General features: G+C 38.2%; 1 protein-coding gene across 1 annotated transcript in view; it reads left to right on the top strand.

Annotated features, from left to right (window-relative positions):
* The window catches only part of MKX (mohawk homeobox), a 76,951-nt gene that overhangs the window by 42,676 nt on the left and 17,286 nt on the right, over positions 1-16,989 (top strand). The window lies entirely within an intron of this gene.

Raw genomic sequence — 16,989 nt, 5'->3', positions numbered from 1 at the left:
TCTTTTAGTTTATTTTTCTGTGTTTTCTTGTATTTTACTACCCTCATAAATTTGCTTATCATTTTGGTAGTCTTTTTTTTTTTTTTTTGATACAGCATCTTGCTCTGTCACCCAGGCTGGAGAGCAGTGGTGCGATGTCAGCTCACTGAAACCTCCGTCTCCTGGGTTCAAGTGATTCTCCTGCCTCAGCCTCCCGAGTAGTTGGGATTACAGGTGCATGCCACCATGCCTGGATAATTTTTGTATTTTTTAGTAGAGATGGCGTTTCACCATGTTGGCCAGGCCGGTAATGAACTCCTGACCTCAAGTGATCTGCCCGCTACGGCCTCCCAAAGTTTTGGGATTACAGGTGTGAGCCACCAAGCCCTGCCAGCTTGGAAGTCTTTTAGTTGATTTTTCTATGTTTTCTAGCAATACAATCATATTTGCAAAGAGTGATGATTTTACCACCTCTTTGATTTTTTTTTTTTTTTTTTTGCCATAGATGTCTTTCTCTAGCTTATTACATTGAATTATATTTCCATTGACCTTAGTGGTGTTATGTAAGTTGCTGGCCTTTGGGTTTCAATCAATGCCTGCTCAGATTATGGTTTTAGACTTGGAGGACCTGGGTTCCAATTTTTCTGTCTGCCACTCACTGAAAAACATTAGGTGAAACATTTAACTTCTCTGATTTACATTCATCTCTATAAAATGAAGGCAACACAAATACCTACCTCCCAGGGTTGTTTCAAGTTTCCAATATGATAACGATGGAGAAAGCACTTAGTAAATGTGCTATATAAGAATTCCTTGTTATTCCCATTTCCTCCTACAGAGAACGCTTTTCTACAGCACTCTTTTAGGAATTATAAAACTAGACTTCCCTTTGTGGTCCTGCGCCTTTTTGTAATTCCATTTTCTACATATACTCCAAGGCTGGAAAGAAAAAGTGTTTTTTGAACGATGAGCAAATTCCTTTGCTGACATTTAACCAAAATGTATTCCAAACCTGAAGCTTTTTGGAAGCCTAAGAAAATGTTGGTCACCTTCTTGTAAAAAAGTGAAATAAAAAATGTTTATGTACCTCGGCACTTCCTGACTGAGCTGGAAGTGAGTGCACTGGCATGTTGTTATTTTGTGGCGTTTCAGTTCTGGGAAAAATGAAACCAGAAAATATAGCAGATTTTTCAAGATTTTTGGTTGTGAAAAACTTTCCTTACCCCCGCCCACCGATCCGCTTTGGTTAACACTGAGAAGGCCATGTAAGTTTGGTTCAGCTGTAAGTCTTCTGCGAACTAATTCTGATCTGTGATCCTGCATTAAATTTCCTTCTCTTTCCTTCTCTTGCGTTAAATTTGGTAGAGAAGGAACTGCATGTCTAGAGATAGGACAGTGGTTCTTCTTTCACCCTTAGACACAACACTGCTGCCTGATAGCCTTGACTGAATGTATAATAACTTCGGTATGTAAGATGTTTGTATTCCTTTTGAAAAATGAGCTTCCATAGCTAGTTTCTGTGCATAGTTTTGTGTCCTGGTCCAATCTGATAAAGTTTGCAAATTTGCTTTTCCTTTGTGAGAAACCACCCAGCAAGTGGCTTCACTCCTTCAAGGGTTTTAGTTACATATCAACTGCCCCCGCCCTGCACCTCCCATGCAGGCATCTAGCTTGAAAAGTAATATGTGTGGGCATTGGTATGTGCCTGTGTTTCCTAACACCACTAACCTTCCTATTTAGACAGCTCTCTCTCTTAGGACCTCGCATCCAGCTGGGAAAGTTGTTTTTCCAGCAGCAGCCGCCTTTTCCTTTGGCTTCCTGGCCTATCAGTGGCTTTGGGAGATGCTTCTGGCTTTGTCTGTGCCTGGCTTCAGAAGAGAGTTTCGTACTCCCTCATTTTCCTGGATTCAGTTCTACAGCTAACTTCGAATAGGAGGAATTTGCCCTTTGTGGAAGGAGTGGAGATCAGTTTTGCATTGAAAGTTAATGAGGTCTTAATGTATTCTCTCCTGGAGATTGGTAGGAGGAGGACATTCTAGTCTCCAGATGGGCTGTGGATTCGTTTACTGACCTTAAAGGAAAGCACATTTGAAAACATTTTCCTTGTTTGTGTGTGTGTGTTTGTGTGTGTGCGTGTGTGTATATATATATACGTACATTTGAAAACATATTCCTTTTGGGTGTGTGTATATACATATATAATATACATGTACATTTGAAAACATATTCCTTCTTTTTGTGTGTGTATATATATACACATACACACAAAATAACTCTGTAAACTTCTTTTTATATTATATATTTATATTATAATTTATATGTAATATATAATTCTATATATTATATTATATAAATATGTTATATATAATATAATATAATATAAATATAAAATAACATATCAATATATAATATATAATATATAATTAATTATTTAAATATTAAAACAGTAATTTTATGTTATATATGTATACATGTATTTATAATATAAAATTATTACATTATTTTATATCTATATATCTAAATAAACATATAAAGATATTAGATATATAATATATCTTTTATATATTATTTATTTATACATCTTTTATATATAATATATTTAATCTTATATACTTATGTATTTTATATATATTATATATAGTAAAATCTGTTATATTTCATAATCTTATACATATATATATATAAAATCATCTTTTGTGACTCTCAAAGCTCAAACATAATGAGGTAAAATCACGTGAGAATGTGCTGTGTGCCGTGATGTGCACTGCTTCAGTTCTTTAGAGGGAAAGTCCTTTGAAAACCTTGCTTGTTAAAACATTAAGTAGCAATTGTACCAACAGTAGCAGTGCCATCGTTTATGTTAGCTAACTTCACAGAGTGCTTATCAAAGCAGATTTAGTAAATTAGAATAAAAGTCAAAATAGAAACAATGAAGTGAATCCATTTAAAACTTAACCCCTTTGTAGACATAGCCTGAACTGCTAGAGGCATCCAGCCTAGGAAATTATTTGTGGCTACCTTAACAGACCACTACTTCAAATGAAGGGCTTCATCCCTAAGTTTATTCAATAATAAGATAGGTATATACACCTACTATGTACCCACAAAAATTAAAATTTTTTTAAAAATTATAGAACAGGAGTCAGGGAAGACAACGTGTTAATTTTGGTAGGGGAAAACATTTTATTATTGTATAAATTAAGATGAACAACCTAGGAAATGAGAGTATGTCCTTAATGGATGATTTTTTCTCGTTAAGTAAACTTCAGAGGACACAAACCACCTTCCTCTTGTTCACTACTGTATTACTAACTGTTAACGAAATGCAATGAAAATCTGTTGATTGATCGGTTTATTGATTGATCACTAGGGAATATAATAAGTACTTCCACCTTTGAAACACTCTTAGTTTAAAGAGGAAAGTATGTCTATCTTTTGTTATATAGCTGTAACAGCAAGCAAAGAAAGCATGAAGGGCCAGAATCGATTCTTGGGTAATGAGGAACAGGCTCTATTCAACGGAAATGGTTTACATTATTCCAAAGGCACAATTTTGCATTTAGTGTAAGATACAGTGGTAAAACATTGAGCTTTTGCTTTTTACCGATAGTGTAAACATTACTCCAAGATGTAGTCTCTGGAAATAATTTAGTTAACTCTTATTTTTATATGCATGTTCTCTTCTGGAGACTTGTTGCAAAAATTGATGGGAAGTTATTTTCTTTAAGTGACAGTTTGTTTACAGAAATTCCTTGAAATCTGGATGGTTATTGAAAAGACTGAAATAAATGTTGCCTGAAACTGCCTGTTTTAGGGCTACTCCACACCTTCCAAAGTAATACCATACTTTGTTAGTAAATCATCTAAAATCCATAAAGGTCATGGAGACTGCTCCCTTTGTAAAATGAAATATTTATGTTTCAATCCCAAAAACATATTGTGAATCATTTTGTTGTTTTAAGTTGAGGGTACATAGTAAATTATTCCAGAATTATGGAGGCCAAATGTCATTCCCTCCAAAAGTTTGTGTAACATCTATTTATCTGCGGGCAGATGACCGCTCTCTATAATCAGAGGCAGACTTTGTCAAGTTAAGTCTAAGTAAACACAGCTGAACATAAGCAAGTTGGACTACAAGGTTTTTCTGAGCTTTGCCAATAGCATATGACCTTGAAGAATGCTGACTTCTTACTACAATCTGCTTTCCATGGAAAGAAGAATTTTTTTTTTTGGTTTCAAATTAACAAGTGATGATTAGAAGCTTGTTACATTCTAATTTTTAGATGAAAATGAACATCACGCATGCACCCCAAAGACCATCTTTCTGAGGGAGTTATTCCCATGTTAGGGAGCTGAATTTAAACTAGGAAGGTGCATGTGGAAGCCAATTAAATGGAGTTTCTTTCTATAAGAAAGCCTTTTTTGTTGCTGTTTATTTGTATTTTGCGGGTTTTTTAAAAAAAATTTTTGTCTTTGTGCCATTTCGACAGATTACAACTGTGGTTCCATACGCCAATAGCAAGTGAACTTTATCGATGTATTCATTCTTCATGAAGCATCTGTCCTCAATAGGAAAGGAGCTTTGTGTTGTCATTGACTTTTGGTTTTCAATAGAAATTCTCATTAACTTCTCTGCACTTTCCACAAGTCCCTTTTTTTCTTCTCCTTTTCTTTTTGACATACATGTTTCTTTTCAGTCACTGAATACCTCCTTCTTTTAGTCTAGTATGGAGTCCAATATTAAATTTTTAAGGGCACTTTGTGGCTAAAATAAAACTCCTATTAAATATTTCATGTCAAAAGGTGGGACTTTAAGTGAGAGCTTTGGTAAAAGATGGATTATTAGAGATTTGCCTTGAGACCTTCTAGTTTTTCAATATTCTCTGACTGGCTGCTCGCCAGACAGATCCTCTGTTCTTTCTGTTTCTTCACTTAAGGAAACTATTACTTTCTGCTTCACCCTTTGGGTGTACATTTCTTTCTAAGAGTAAATAGAGTATGTATTAAGGATGTGTGACTAATAAATATTTTTAAATAATTCATCTTTCAAGACTTTGGCATTTTACACTTTTTAAAAATCACATGTTGAAAAATATTAGCTGAGCATATGGAAAAATATTTAGATCTATGTGGTAAGATACTATACTGTAGTTTGATTTATATAAAACTCTTATTGATTGATTGATTTACATACTTCTTTTTTTCTATATGCGACTGACTTTCCACATTAAAAGGAATGCATTGAGGAGAAAATATCAAAACACTCTGTCTTTCCAAATATGTTGCTAAGTAATTTTGCATCGCAGTTTTCTTTTTGCAAAGAGCTGCATCAGACATCTCTGAGTACATCAACAGCTACACAGGAAGGTCCTGAAGACACCACATACTCTCAACACGTCCAAATCAAACACTTTATGTCCTGCATCCTTCAAAGTGAAGCTTGGCCTTCTTCCTTGCCCCCCTTCCTCAGACAATGCCATTGCCAACCACCCAGTCACCCAAGGCAGAAATCTGAGAAACATTTCAGACTCCCAGCTCCCATTCCCCCAACTCCATGTGGTCAGTCCACAAGTCTCTCCTGTAAATATCTCTTGAATTTTGCCTTTCCATCCCCCCTGGCTACTCCCTCAATCCCCAGGACTCCTCACGTCTCCCTTGGGCTCCTGCCATGATCCCACCTGGCTCCTTCAATCTGGTCTTCCACTAGGGCAAGAGGAATCTTTCCAACATCCAAATCTGATCCTATTATTTAAATATTAGCGAGTGACTCCCCGTGCCTGTCAGGATAGAGTTCACTTTCCTTATCTTGGCACACAGAACCACAAATCCCTCAATGTCTGGTCTCTGCTGATCTCTCTTGGTTCATTTTCCAGCTGTCCTTTCATATTCTTCATTCATTTCAGCTCAAATAAAAGCTCAAACATTTTCCCAGAGGAGTCAAGACATTGCACTTTCATACAGCTCGTCCCTCTCCTTGGGTTGCTCTTCTCCATCTGTTCATCTCAGTAACTCCTGTTCACCTTGACCTTAGGCTGAGGCATTCCCATCTTTTCCATGTCTTGGCACTCAGATAATGATAACCTTGGTTGGGAACACTGGCAAGACCAGGGCAGGCTGCCTGCTGCTGGAAGCAACTACCTGGAGTCTCTTCCCTGCTGCCCCACTGGTGTCATCTTCTTTAGAGCAATTTTCATGACCACTGCCTCCTTATCCCTGCCATTGCTCCATCCCGCCTCTGTTCCCACCATACTTACTACAATGAGCTACTGCCTTTCGTTTATCACAAAGTGAGCTTCTTTGTGATGAGATCCATTTGCAATTTGTATTTTGAGGGCCCGTCACAGTGCTCGGTATACAGTACACATTCAGTAAATGTTTGCTGAATAAACCAATGAACCTGTGAATAAGTAAACAAAGACAACATGGAGAAGAGCAAATTCTGTTGTACTTGAAATGAGAAGATCTGACTTCTAGTGCTAGCCCTATTGTTGGCTAACAATTTGGCCTTGGACCTGTCAATGGGCTTTTCTGAGGCTCGATTTCCACTTATAAATTGGGGATTGTTTTGAAAATAATGTAAGTGTGCACAAAAAAGAAATGAGATAAGTTGCAGGTTTGTGACTTGAAAAACACTCCCTAAATACTGTTATTATCATCACAGGTTATATTAAGCTGTCCTGGCCCTTTGTTATATCAAAAAGGGGGAGAAAGAGGCAACATTCTGCATGCAAAGTATAGTTTTCCATACAACACTCACAAAAAGATAATTTGGTTTTCATTTGAATAACTTCAGATACATTGTAATGTGATTACATGTTCCCTATCAAAGTGCCGAGCATCGAAGGATGACAACAATAATTCCAAGGAAAATCGAATATTCTTCCCATTCAGCAAGGCAGGGCGAAGAAGGTTGGGGATTGTCTGCCTATTTGTAAAATACCAGGATTATTTGAAAACATATATACATTCTTGCAGCAGTAAATCTGAGAATTTGAGGATACCAAGTATACTGGTTAAGGATGAAGCAGTGATACAATTCAAGTCTTTTAGGTAACACGTGGTCACTTTGTGAAAAGAATAGGTATAACAGTTGTGAAAAGGATGGGTATAACAGTTAGATCCTCATAGAAAATTCTTACTAACAGATTAGAGAAGTAGCTTTTAAAAATTGGGAATTTCCAAAGGTGTCCCCCACATTCAAATGCCATACTCTTCTTGAGTAAGAACCTTTACATTTAAAACTTTTCTGCAAGCCACTAAGAGTAAAACACTGTCACATACCTATATGATTGAGTGGGTGATACACATATGATGCTAGTTCATGCACCAGCTCTAAAAGAGAAGAGAAGACTAGCTGCTGACATAATTTTGGAATTAGCCTTGGTATGTACGTTCTTACTCTCGGTGAAGATTCCATCCTAATGTTTTGCGTATTATGGCTAGTAACCAATTTAAGTGACCTTCTCCAAGGAGTCTCTAAAACTGGAATCTTTGTAATATGCAGCTTGTGCTCTTTTGATAATATTCCACACTCGAGCATCAATCATAGACATAACATAACTGCCCTTGACCCAGCTTAGGCGATTCAAATACAAAAACTATTCTGGATTGTTGCGTTACTTGTTTTCTGTTCCATTTCAAGATAAATCTTAAAAGTTTGCTGTCACTACAAAAACAGTATTTGCAATTGTGGAGTAATTATTGCTGCAGCTCATTGAACGTTACTGGGTACCCGGTGTCTGACAGTGACTACTTCTGATTTTCACAAGAGTCCCAATTGTTTGCTACTCTTATATCTATTTTACAGATGAGAGAAAAAAAAAAAAAAGACTCAGAGAGATTAAGTAACTTGCCCCAAACCTTTTTGAATAAAATCCCAGCCGAACTGGGATTCAAACCCCAGTCTCTGAGGTCCCAAATCTATTATCTTTCCAGTTCAACTTACTGTTTGAGGAATAGAGTGTGGTTAAAGTTGTACTGATTAGCAGTAAACAGGTGTGTTTAATTCAAGATAAACAACAACGACAAAAAAGGCATGAATCCTACGAGAGAGCCGCTTTAGGAATTCAAATAGCTAATAGGTTATTATTTTTCTGTGTGCCTTTGTAACTACTAAAGTCAGCGTGGAATTTCCATTTGAATACTTCTTCAATTAATCATAAACTCCCAGTTGTAAAGTAACCTTTTGATACATGCTTCCAGCCCTTGTCCCACACAACTCTCATTACCCTTTTCTTCTTCAGTATAAAAATAATCATCTTTTTCCAACTCTGGCCCACTTTCTGCTTTTTCTATTTTCTTTATTATCGTTATGATTAGTCATGTGAATAATTAATTAAATGCATTTTTACCTTTAGTAGGGCCCTTCCTCATCCCTCATCTCTCCTGTCTTTATTCTTTCTCCATGAGCTCCTAAAAGTCAACACAAATACAGACTCCTTGCTCCTTTCACATTGGAAATATTTTTCATTTTATGTGCATCTTCCTGTCCAAATAAGAGTCTATATATTAAATTGCCTAACAAACCATCTATCTTGTAGGATGATTTTTATAAACCTCCTAAATTAAACTGAAAATTGGCTGGATAATAGAACTAGTTACTGAGTGCATGGAAAATATGAGATTCTTTTCTTTTCTGTTAAGCCTTACGGAGCATTTATGCTTTCTTATCTCCTAGTCTTATCTTATGCTGTGGGCAGTGTAATTAACATTGCCCAGAGGCCTGCGACAGTGGCTCGTTTCTTCGTGTGTGTTGTGTCATGCCTTGTTTTCAGCTCCCACTGTGGGTGGCCTGGGAAGGAGCATTTCTCCTTATATGTTCAGTGGACATCTTCAGCTCCCTTGGGTTGGGACTCGTGTGCAAACCACATGCAACACAGACAGTGGCACACTACTGCTGGCCATTAACTGGGAGGGGTCTAACTGGGCAGACATTGAAAATAATAGGGGATGTCAGGAGCAATGGTGCTGGGGCACCTTTTGAGGCTCAGAGGTCCTCACAATTCCTGGTTTCTTGTGAGAAACCTTCTGCCCTTGAATGCAAGGCTGGTTTCTCAACCCCTCTTGCTTCCACCTTCTGAGTGGTGGAAAAGTAACTAGAACTACCACACACCTGCAGGAGCTTGGGACTCTTGCAAGGAATGGAGGGTTTTCCTGGCTGTTGTTAAAAAAAAAAAAAAAAAAGAAGGCAATTTGTTTGTGCGTCTATGATGAAACTATGTAGTCTGTTTACTCTTGTGTACGAGTGCCAGGCTTTTTTGTATGATCCTTTGATTCAAGGCAGTAACTACTATCTGTTTCTCATTGTTCATTCACTATCTACTTCTGGATGCCTGGAGAGAATTTAGAATTGGGAGATTAAACTTTTTGTTGTTGTTGTTGTTATGAGACAGAGTCTCACTCTGTTGCCCAGGCTGGAGCGCAGTGGCATGATCTCGGCTCACTGCAAGCTCCGCCTCCTGGGTTCACGCCATTCTCCTGCCTCAGCCTCCGGAGTAGCTGGGACTACAGGCACCCGCCACCACATCTTTTTTTTTTTCAGTAGAGATGGGGTTTTACCATGTTAGCCAGGATGGTCTCAATCTCCTGACTTCGTGATCCGCCTGCCTCAGCCTCCCAAAGTGCTGGGATTACAGGCTTGCGCCACCACGCCTGGCTTGGAGATTTAATTTTTAAAGCACTTTGGAGTATGTGTAGTATATTCCAAAACCAAACCCAAAAGGTATAGATAAATGGATCTGGTTTGTCCTGGAAATGTCATGTTTGCTTCCTTTTCTCTTTTTTTTTTTTGTATTTAAAAATAAATAATTTATTATTGACTACCGCCACCCTGTTATACTATCAAAGACTAGGTTATATTCATTCTTTCTAACTACTTTATTGTGTCCCATAGCTATCCAACTTCTACTCACCCATTCTGGCACCCTCCCCAGCCTCCGATAACCATCTCTGGTAGCCATTCTTCTATTGTCTATCTCCATTAGTTCAAATGTTTTAATTTTAGCTCCCACAAGTAAGTGAGAACATATGAAGTTTGTCTTTCTACACCTGCTTATTTCACTTAACATAGGATCTCCAGTTCCATCCATGTTGCAAATAACAAGATGACATGCTTTTGTATGGCTGAATAGTACTCCATTGTATACATGTACCAATGTACCACCTTTTCTTTTTCTTTCTTTTTTTTTTAATTTTTTTTTATTATACTTTAGGTTCTAGGGTACATGTGCATAACATGCAGGTTTGTTACATATGTATACTTGTGCCATGTTGGTGTGCTGCACCCATCAACTCGTCAGCACCCATCAATTCATCATTTATATCATGTATAACTCCCAATGCAATCCCCCCCCTCCCCCCCTCCCCATGATAGGCCCCAGGGTGTGATGTTCCCCTTCCCGTGTCCAAGTGATCTCATTGTTCAATTCCCACCTATGAGTGAGAACATGCAGTGTTTGGTTTTCTATTCTTGTGATAGTTTGCTAAGAATGATGATTTCCAGCTGCATCCATGTCCCTACAAAGGACGCAATCTCATCCTTTTTTATGGCTGCATAATATTCCATGGTGTATATGTGCCACATTTTCTTAATCCAGTCTGTCACAGATGGACATTTGGGTTGATTCCAAGTCTTTGCTATTGTGAATAGTGCCACAATAAACATACGTGTGCATGTGTCTTTATAGCAGCATGATTTATAATCCTTTGGGTATATACCCAGTAATAGGATGGCTGGGTCATATGGTACATCTAGTTCTAGATCCTTGAGGAATTGCCATACTGTTTTCCATAATGGTTGAACTAGTTTACAATCCCACCAACAGTGTAAAAGTGTTCCTATTTCTCCACATCCTCTCCAACACCTGTTGTTTCCTGACTTTTTAATGATTGCCATTCTAACTGGTGTGAGATGGTATCTCATTGTGGTTTTGATTTGCATTTCTCTGATGGCGAGTGATGATGAGCATTTTTTCATGTGTCTGTTGGCTGTATGAATGTCTTCTTTTGAGAAATGTCTGTTCATATCCTTTGCCCACTTTTTGATGGGGTTGTTTTTTTCTTGTATATTTGTTTGAGTTCTTTGTAGATTCTGGATATTAGCCCTTTGTCAGATGAGTAGGTTGCAAAAATTTTCTCCCATTCTGTAGGTTGCCTGTCACTCTGATGGTAGTTTCTTTTGCTGTGCAGAAGCTCTTTAGTTTAATTAGATCCATTTGTCAGTTTTGGCTTTTGTTGCCGTTGCTTTTGGTGTTTTAGACATGAAGTCTTTGCCCATGCCTATGTCCTGAATGGTACTACCTAGGTTTTCTTCTAAGGTTTTTATGGTTTCCTTTTCTCTTTTGTACAGCTTTCTGCCTTTCTCTCTGTTTCTGTTGTTTATTTTTAAATCGATAAGAGTATGTTAGTGGTTGTTAAAATACTACATTTCTCTCTATAATCATTGTATTAGTCCATTTTCATGCTGCTGATAAAGACATACCCAAGACTGTGTGATTTATCAAGAGAAAGAGGTTTAATGGACTCACAGTTCCACATGGCTGGAGAGGCCTCACAATCATGGCAAAAGGCAAAAGGCACATTTTCATGGCAGCAGGCAAAAGAAGGTGAGAGGCAAGCGAAAGGGGAAACCCCTCGTGAAATCATCAGCTCTTGTGAGACTTGTTCACTACTATGAGAACAGTATGGTAAAGACCTGCCCCCATGATTCGATTACCTCCCGCCAGGTCCCTCTCAGGACACATGGGAATTGTGGGAGCTACAATTCAAGATGAGATTTAGACGGGGACACAGCCAAACCATATGAGTCATCAAAAGATATAACAAAGAGGAGAAAAGATAAGAAAGAGCAGAAAATTGCTTTTAATCCCCCAGAACTATTAGATTCATTGGCCTTTTCTCTAAATCAGTAACTTTTAGTGACTAAAATGTGTTTTCTTTTTTGTTTATAGGTGTCTTATTTACTTATAACAATATGTGACATCTGTAACGCAATATGTATAGTCCACTGGCATTTAAATACATTTGAATCATGTGAACATGCCATTCTTTTGTACTTAAATTTCCATGAAATGGCCTTGCAAAAAGTTTTCTGTGTATTCTACTTGCTCTTGCCTTTTCCTGGTAGTCATTCAGTTCTTGTTTGGGGGTATTTTTAAATCTAAGATCATTGTGGTGTTTGTTCTCTCTCTCTTTCCCCTTCTTTCTCTATAATTTCTTTGATTCATGCTTAAGTACTGTAGTTTGAATGTCTGGTGATGCTCACAAAAATACCTCTCCTGCATATTATACTTCTTAACTCTGTAGTATAGATCCTCATTGTTTTAGACCTGCTATGTTTAATTTTTGGCCCTTGGGAGGAGTAGTCTCAGCACAGAATGACCCCACAGGCTCTGGGGGAGGCACAAGCCCAGCTCATCTCTCAGCACACACACAGTCAAGAGTTGTTCTCAGATCTCAGGCTCTGTCCCTAGACATATAGGTGCCTTTGAGATGGCCGCCGTTAGCAGTTTAGTCCTTTTCAGCCCTATGGTTCCAGAAGCTGATGCTATGACATTCTGCGGCTGTTCAAAAGCAAAGCCATCAGCAGGCCTAGATAGGACCCTCTCTATCCTCCATCACAATTCAATCCAGGATCCTAACCTCTGTGCTCTGCCTCAGTGGTTTTGGTCGAGCAGTTGCCAAGCTGTTTGCCTGGTGGATCTCTACCCCAGTCCCTATTCCTCACTAGAGACTATGTAGCTCTAGCTACCTCACAGGGCTGCCCTAGAAATAACAGACTAAAAATAACCAAATACTCTGTTCGTAAAACCTCATCACTATGTCAGTGTATAATAAAACAATGCTCTGTTCTTTTTGAGGCAGGCCTGAATAAAATATTCCAAGAGCAGCAGAAACTAAGTTCACCTTAGTTTATAAAAGCTTATTATCCTACCCTAGAAAGAAATTCTATGTTAGGTTGAATAATTAGTTTTTGATGACCCGATGTGGAATACTATTTGTCACCTTATTTTCCCAAAGGAAAGATTAAGAAAAAAAGTAAAAGACTTATAAAAATAAAAGGCCCTACCAGCACAGCAATTTTGCACTGGGCCAACATGTTTATTTTCAAAACAGAAAACACAGATCTCATGACAGTATATCATTACCATGGCTATTCCAGTTAGAAGAAGGGGGATGATTTGCATATTCTGAAGTATCTTGTAATACATCACAATGAAAATCTTGGATTCCTTTGTTCTCAAGTGTGTATTAGTAATAATTCTCCCTGATTTATATGTCATAGCATAGTAAAACTCGCAAGACAGGGCAAAAGTAAAGTAAGTAAAGTGAGGTGTTTTACCACCTTACCTGACAAAAAGCATTTTTAGAGGTATTATATCCATATGTAAGCAAAGATAAACAATAAATAGTATTTTTGAAGTTGGAGTTACCGATTTCTGGGTGATATTTTCTTATAAAAGTGTTGTATCTGCTATTCATATTAAATTAGAATCAAGAACTTGGTTTATTAAAACAGAATTACCATTCAACCCAGCAATCCCATTACTGGGTATACAGCCAAAGGGAAATAAATCATTCTACCAAAAAGACAAATGCATTTGTATATTCATCGCAGCATTATTCACAATAGCAAAGACATTAAATCAACCCAGATGTCCATCAATAGTGGATTGGATAAAGAAAGTGAGGTACATATACACAATGGAACACTGCACAGTCATAAAAAAGAGTTAAGTTATATCCTTTGCAGCAACATGGATGCAGCTGGAGGCCATTATCCTAAGTAAATTAACACAGGAACAAAAAATCAAATACCACGTTCTCATTTATACATGAGAGCTAAGCATTGAGTACACATAGACACAAAGAAGGAAACAATAAGCACTGGAGACTCCAAAAAGGTGGAGTGAGGGAGGGCAAAGGCTAAAAAGCTGCCTATTGCGTTCTGTGCTCACTACCTGAGTGACGGGATCATTCATAACCCAAACCTTAGCATCACACAATATACCTGTGTAACAAACCTACATATGTACCTCCTGAATTTAAAATAGTAGTTGAAATTATTACAAAAAAATATTGGTTCATTCAATACAGGCTTAAGATGGCTGGTTGGCCCTTGCTGGAATATTAGAAATCCAATAATATATATATATATATTTTACTATAACAAGGTAAGAGTGCCTTGTGCTGCTATATTTGAGTGAACACCAGGAATTCCAGCATGGTTCTTTACTAAAACAGTCCATTTCTAATGCTCCACACCATAGTTCTCATAGGGCAGCCCCTTCATCATCAGCATCAGAACACCTGAGGAGCTTGTTCAAGTGCCATAGCCATGACCTACCTGAACACAATCCCAGAGATGGGATCCAGGAAACTTCCCCTTTGAAGACTTCCCCAGAGAATTTTATTCTCTTCTCTAGAGCATCCTAAGAAAATGAGTAAGAGGCCTGTATTAGTCCATTCGCACACTGCTATAAAGATACTACCTGAGACTGGGTCATTTATAAACAAAGGAGGTTTAATTGACTCACAGTTCTGTGTAGCAGGGGAGGCCTCAGGAAATTTACAATCATGGCGGAAGGAGAAGCAGGCACCTTCTTCACAAGGCGGCAGGAGAGAGAAGAGTGAGCAAGAGCAGGGAAAACTGCCTTATAAAACTATCAGATCTCATGAGAGTTCCCTCACTATCACGAGAACAGCATGGGGGAAACCATCCCAATGATCTGATCACCTCTCACTGGATCCCTCCCTCGACATGTGGGGATTATGGGGATTACAATTCAAGATGAGATTTGGGAACACAGGCGAACCGTATCAAGGCCTAAGGTATGACAGGAGAGACCCAGTAGGGGGCTTAGTACCTTTGTGGAGCTTGGAGCGGCCCCTTGGCTAACAAAGGATGATTTGCACCCTGACTTCTTCAAGTCAGGAAGCACAGTGCCACAGCCCTTCCTATGTGCTGGGCACTGTTTCAAGAGCTTTCCATTTGATACTTCATTTTATCCTCACAGCAACCGTACGAAGTAGGTGTTACAATGATCCCCATTTTATAGGTGGAGAAACCTAAATATACTGTGTGTAAATAACTTGTCCAAGGTCATGTACTTAGTGAGTCCACTATGTTCCCATGGGCCTAGGACGAATCCAGTGCCTCAGACAAATACTGTATGAGCTGGTGGTTTTGGATCTATGAAATATTTTTTTGTTTTCCTCCCAAAAGATCAACTTGTTAGGGTTTTGTTTTTGTTTTTAAGATGGAGTCTCACTCTGTTGCCCAGGCTGGAGTGTAGTGGCGCAATCTCGGCTCACTGCAACCTCCACCTCCTGGGTTCAAATGAATCTCTGGCCTCAGGCTCCTGAGTAGCTGGGATTACAGGTGCACACCACCACACCTGGCTAATTTTTGTGTTTTTAGTAGAGACAGGGTTTCACCATGTTGGTCAGTCTGGTCTTGAACTCCTGACCTCGTCGTGGTCTGCTGGCCTCGTCCTCCCAAAGTGCTGGGATTACAGGTATGAGCCACCACGCCCAAACAACTTGTTAGGTTTAAGCAATTTATCAGTTACTTTTTTCTAGCAATCTCTTGTATTCTGTTTAGGTGGTAATCATAGAAAAAGGATCTGTATGCCATTGAAATTTAATAAGTGTATATTTAATAGATTAATAGGAAAGGAACATAATCAGATGCTTCCAGTTAGCAAGAGCTGTCCCCCGTCACCCACACGTGGCTTCCTTCAGCCAGAACTGGTTCTCCTTGGCAGGGAATCTTTCTCTAGGAGCAGAGTGGTTCTCATTAAAAAGTAGAAGTGACCAGTCTCTTCCTTTGTTTTTTTTTTTTTTTGGAGGTTACATTTCTTCTTGGTTTGGGATGTACATCCCTGGGCAAAATTTAGAGTAGATATCTCAGCAAGATTTAAAGTGGAGAGGGGTTATTTAGTGTTCTTTTGGTCAAAAGGGGTCGTGGGAGGACCGCTAAACTAGGGATGCTCTGTAACCTAGCTCTAGCCACCTTCCCACGGACAAGGACTTTTACCCTGCCTTTATTCACAGTTCTTTTTTAACTTACGCACTTCAATACCATCAGCAGAAATCTTCCCCATTTTCATTTCAAAGTATACCTCCACCCTAGTTTAGGCTTTAAATACTGTTCCTAAATTAAAAGCAGAAAATTGCAGAACCTTTAAACATAGAAATGTGTGAACCTAGAACACTGACATGCCAAGTACTGTTTTAAGGTTTAAGTTTATTAAGAACATTGAAGCATATTTGAAATGTAGAAGAAAGACTGGTAATAGTATTCATCTTATATCTAAAATGTGGGGGTTTTTTTCTAGTAGTAAATACAGCAGATGAACAGTGAGTAGAGAAACTGCCATTTGCTGATCTTGTGAAAGAACCAAGAAGTTTGTGAGCGTCAGCTCTCTCATTGTGTCATTTCTGGTGTTAATCATTCAGACAGGTTTAACACAGAGATCTCCTAGTCTGAAGTGTCATTTCTGGAGATGGTAATTTGAAGAATTTGAAAAGCATGGTAATAATATGAGCCAATTCAAAGATACACTACAGTTCATGTATCAAAGGGAAAATACTTTTTGATGGTTTTTTAGAGATACTGAGGAGTTTGAAAATAGATGGAGGACCCAGACTTTCCAGCCAACTTCTAGATCATGAATGCATATTTTTTCCATTTAAAGAGTCTTTTTTTTTTTTTTTTTTTTTTTTTTGCTGAAGTCATATTAGTCCTTTGTAGCCTAACACCATTCAGCTGTATATTTATTAACAAGTCAAACCTTCCAAAACGGCAGTGTGGTAACTATAAAGTGAATCTTGGGAGATATAAACCTTGTGCTATAGAACTGAAAGGATGAATATCAATATTAAGATGTGGGGACAAAACTAAGGTTTAGCTAAGAAGCACTAAAAATGCATTTAGGTTTCAGAACTAGTAGCCCAACCTGCATGTAAAAAGGAGTGCTTATAAACAATTAATGCTCTTTGCAACATATA

Source organism: Trachypithecus francoisi, unplaced genomic scaffold, assembly GCF_009764315.1.
Source record: "Trachypithecus francoisi isolate TF-2019V2 unplaced genomic scaffold, Tfra_2.0 Lachesis_group9, whole genome shotgun sequence".
In the NCBI taxonomy this organism is placed as follows: domain Eukaryota; kingdom Metazoa; phylum Chordata; class Mammalia; order Primates; family Cercopithecidae; genus Trachypithecus; species Trachypithecus francoisi.
Note: the sequence above shows the minus strand (reverse complement) of the source record. Positions and strands in the feature narration are given on the sequence as shown.